This window comes from Gossypium hirsutum, chromosome A08 (assembly GCF_007990345.1).
Source record: "Gossypium hirsutum isolate 1008001.06 chromosome A08, Gossypium_hirsutum_v2.1, whole genome shotgun sequence".
NCBI classification, from domain to species: domain Eukaryota; kingdom Viridiplantae; phylum Streptophyta; class Magnoliopsida; order Malvales; family Malvaceae; genus Gossypium; species Gossypium hirsutum.
The window spans coordinates 109,773,200-109,778,304 of NC_053431.1; the positions used below are offsets into that span (position 1 = coordinate 109,773,200).

Consider the following 5,105-nt stretch of genomic DNA (forward strand, 5'->3'; position numbering starts at 1 on the left):
TTCAATTTATGAGTAGTTAGAAAGTAATTTTACCAAAGTTTTAAAAATACCTTATTTTCCTCTCCATATTCATAAAATCCACATTAGTTTCTTTTCCATATTTTTGTTGTCGTCTGTTACTTCTCCAAGCTCTTCCCATTAAATTTTATTTTTCAAAACTCTATTCCTTTGATTTTTATTATCACCCAATCAATAAACCTCCATAAAGCTTCAAGAAAAACACCAAAAACATCATAGATTTTGTCATTTCTCAAGTTGTGGGTTTTTCAGATTTTTGATTGAACATTCATTTCTCTTCCATCGAATGTAATGATTTGTTTTCCTATTAGTTTTTGATGTTATCTAGACCTTTAAATAGATTTTTTACCCATTAAATCAAATATTTTGAATAAAAGTCAAAAATTAAGTCATTAATGGTTGATTTCGAGATTTTGAATAAAAAAGAGGTTTCAAAGTGTTTTTCCATTACTTTTGATGTGATTAGAAGGTTTCTAAACATTCCTTAAAGTTTCATTAAATATTTCCTATATTTTAATGATTTATTTTTTTAACTTGTCATTTTATATCAAAATTTCGAATCCATGAATCTATATAGGTTGGAATAGTATGAAGGTTGGGAATTGTTTTCAGATGTATAATTAGATAATTGGAATCAATTATAGGCAATAGGAATGAGTAAATATTAATATATTTTAATTTCAAATTTGTTAGTCAAAATTTTAGTTTCATGAGGAATATAGCTTAGGCTTGCATTTTTGGTTGGTTTAGGTGTGTTCTTGGCTGCTAATTGATTATATATATTGTCTGGTTATTATGTGTGAAGCATCGAAACCGTTGGAGACTTCTATGAGCAAGGCGAAAGGTACAAAAAACTAGTTTAAGTTTTCAGCAATTAGGCGAAAGCATGATCGGTGAGTGTTTGGAATCGCTACTTGTAGACATGGTTCTTAGTGTTAATTGGGAGCTTAGGAATAGCCTAAACCCCTATCCTAAGTTTCGGGTGTAAGATTTCTATTTCCCTTGTTTTATTTTGGCAAAATATGTAATTATGTGAATAATTATGGATTGGTTATTATGATACGATATTGTGACATAAGACATGTGTGATGACTATTGTGAATTGTGTTGAGTTGTGAGCATAATACACATGCCAAATGAAAGTGATATATGCAGTGGAAAAGAGTGGAATTTCAGTAAGTACATATATGTTGAATTGTGGAATGTGATATTATTATGACAGGTAATATGTGAGAATACTTGTATGTAATATATGATGTATTGATTTTAATGCACATATATGTGGTCAGATATGTGATGGCTCAATGAGCATTATTGTGGCACTTAAAGTGCAATTAAATTTTAATTTGATAAGTTTGCATTGTGTACAAGTTTTTAATTTAAATTGATGAATATGAATAGAGATTATGTGCATTAAATTAGTAATTAAAATTGTGTAATTATGGATATTTTGGCCTTGTGATCTCTTGAAATCATTAGATATAGTTGGCATGCCATAGGACTGTAAATACTCACCCTTGTGTTTTGTGATTTAGGCATTGAGGCCCATGGACAATTTGGAGAGATAAAGGAATGTGAGCTAAGCTCCATTCGTCAAGATATGTTGGTCTGTTGGAAAATGTTAGCTAAATGCAACACTTCTAGGATATGTTCGACTCTATGAGTCATTTGGTGTGTTGGAGATTCGTGTATCTGATGTATGGTGATAGAGCCCACTTTTATGTTTCATAGCCTCAAGTGTCAAATTATCATTTAAATGTGATATTATATGTTGAGATAATACGATGTGAGATGGATGCATAAACATGTGAATAATATGCTAAATAAGTTTATTTAAGTTGCAGAAAATGTTAGTATGCTAAATAACTTACTTGGTGGTTGATTGGAAGGTGCAGAGTGTAGGAAAAGAAGTGAAGGATTAAAGGTTTTCCTTGACAACTTTTTGATAGTTTGCCAATAAAAATGTTGTGACAATGCTTGGAAGATGCCTACTTTGCACTCAATGCATACCATTCTCAGCCCCAACTGTAGTTGTACCAGATAAATCCATCTAAAAAAGAGAGAGGATTATAGACTAATGGACCTACCTTAGAAGGAAGAGATATAAAAGCCAAAAAAAAAAGAAAAAAAAGAGAGGACAGAAGCATTAGGACAATAGAGGGGAGGGCTAAGAATAATGGCAAAGAAAAAGCTGGAAGAAGGGGGCAGTCATCCTTAGCGACCGCAAGACATTTCGTCACCTGTGTTGAGAGTTGTCATCCTGAAATTCTTCCTTTATTTCTTATCTTGTTTCTTCTTGAGCTTAATTAATGAAGAAAATTTTGGTTGTTGTGTTAAACTTTAATTTTATTTGCCAACCCATGAGCTAAATATGTTAGGGTTTAGATTACTTTGATGAAACCCTTATTTTTATTAATGGCTGAAATTTAGATATGGATTAATCTACTGTTTCCTTCAATGGTATTTTAGGATTGCATGCATTCGGTGCATTGACGAATGTACAGCAAGTATATAAAAAATAACCTAAGTTTGATAAGGTTAGGTTACTTAGATTGAAGTTGAATGATATGACCGAGTGTTTAATCAATTACTCATAGTAGTCTCTAGACATAAAGTAGTATTTCATAAGGAAGGAAGAAGAAATAGTATTGGGAACCAAACTCAAGGCTTATAGACATATAGCATCCTAGGTGAGATAACTTTAAGTCTTGCTTTCGAAAAAAGCAAACCACAGTAAAACCATTCAAAGCAGTAGAATAATTAAGATTTTGCTGAAGCGTTAAAGGTTAGTAGGGGTAGATTCTTTTCACAAGCTTCTTAATGGATTGCTTATTCGTTTTGCACATTTTATACATCATCATTCTCTCAATTGCCACTGCATTCTTATTATTGGTTTTCCATAGCATTAATCACACTTCACTATAATAACTATGCTGATTTACGCCTATCTGGTCCTTGTGGAGACGATATCACTATCACTTTATTACTTGATTCGATGTGTATACTTACACAATTTGCATATCATATTTACATGCAACAAGTTTTTGGCGTTGTTGTCGAGGATTGGCATTCAGTGAAATTTGGTTTTGTTATTTTTATTTTATTTCATTAGTTTTAGCTAACTTAGTTTTATCTAATTTCTACAGGTTTCCCATCAATGCATGAGTAGAAGCATTCCTGTTAATGAAGAGTATCCTTTTGACCTAAAGATTGAGACTTTTTCTAGAGGTATGTGAATCATTTAGACAACAAGATATTCCTGGAGACGCCATGCAGCTCAAATTGTTCCCATACTCCTCGAGAGATCGTGCAAGAGCATTGCTTAATGCCTTATCGTTGGAAATAGTGGCATCATGGAGTGACCTTTACCAGAGGTTTTTGCTATGATATAATATACCAAACATGAATGCCAAGCTCAAAAATGACATAACATATTTTCGGCAATTAGAGGATGAAATGTTGTATGAAGCTTGAGAAGGATTTAAGGAATTACTTAGAAAATATCTGATGCATGGGTTCCTACAGTGGACTTAGATAGAGATGTTTTATAATGGGTTGAATGCACATACAAGAATGGTAGTCGATGCTTCCGCCAATGGTACTTTGTTGGATAAATTCTATAATGAAGCATATGAGATTTTGGAATCGATTGCCAACAATGATTATTGATATCCTACCACGTAAGTTGGGACTAGCAAGAGAGCCGCTAGCACCATTGAGCATTAGCTAATATGATCAAGACAATGAAGAGACCAACTACAGTCCAAGAGATGAAATCAACCGACTCATCTTGTGTTTATTGTGATGAGGACCATGCGTTTGATGAATGTCCATAAAACTGAACATCTATTTACTTAATGGGTAATTTCAACCAGAATAATAATCCCTATTCCAAAACTTATAATCCAGGGTGGAAATACTATGAACTTATGCCGCAACAAAATGTCCAACAAGGTCAAGCATCAGCTTCTTCATCTATTGAAGCTCTGCTGAAAGAATATATGGCCAAGAATGATGTGTGATATAGAGTCAAGCTGTATTCATACAAGCTCTTGACAATCAAGTGGGACAAGTCGTAAATGCTTTAAATTTGAGACCACAAGAAGCACTGAGTGATACTAAGAATTTGAGATTATAAGGGAAAGAGCATTATAAGGAAATCACTCTCAGAAGTGGAACTCAGCTAAATGAAATTGTTAAAGATGCCATTGCAAAAAAGGGAAAATCTAATTTCAACCATGGAAAAGATCTCAAAATCATCTGAAAAGCACACTACAACTGGAAAGGTTACATAGAATACTATTACAATAGAATCAGATCAATTTTCTAATGGAAATAACTAGAAAGGCTACACAGAATATTATTGCAGTAGAATTAGATCATTTTGCTAATGGAAATACTACAGCAAAACAATATCAGCAACTTGAAGGATGGCCACCTCCACCTTTCCCTTAGCGATTTCATAATTGTAAATAAGAAACCTAGTTCAAAATATTTCAAGATTTCCTTAAACAACTCCACATCAACATACCGTTGGTAGAAGCTTTGGAGCAAATGTCTAATTATGTGAAATTCATGGAGGATATATTGTCAAAGAAGCGAAGATTAGGAGAATTTGAAACTATTGCTCTCACTGAAGGGTGTTCGTTAATATTGATGAATAAATTACTTCCAAAGTTGAAGGACCCAGGGAATTTTACTATCCCATGCTCAATTGAAAATTATTATGTTGGGAAGGCATTGTGTGATTTAGGAGCAAGTATCAATTTAATGCCTATGTCTATATCCAAAAACCTAGGAGTTGGAAATGTAAGACCTACTACAGTAACATTGCAACTAGTTGATCAATCCTACGCACATCCAAAAGGTAAAATTGAAGACATGTTTGTAAGAATAGATAAGTTCATTTTTCCAACCGACTTCATTATTTTAGAATGTGAAGTTGACAAACATATGTCGATTATTCTTGGAAGATCCTTTCTTGCTACAGATAGAACTTTGATTGATGTATAAAAAGGTGAACTGACCATGAGGGTAAATGATCAGCAAATCATTTTCAACGTATTCAACGCCCTAAAATTTGCTAA

At 33.0% G+C, this 5,105-nt stretch overlaps 1 non-coding gene across 1 annotated transcript; it reads right to left on the reverse strand.

The window, feature by feature from the left end:
• Positions 1-3,429: 3,429 nt before the first annotated feature.
• LOC121205179 (small nucleolar RNA R71) lies at positions 3,430-3,536 on the reverse strand. The gene has a single exon (XR_005900264.1). It is a non-coding gene; the product is annotated as a small nucleolar RNA R71 (small nucleolar RNA).
• Positions 3,537-5,105: the final 1,569 nt, after the last annotated feature.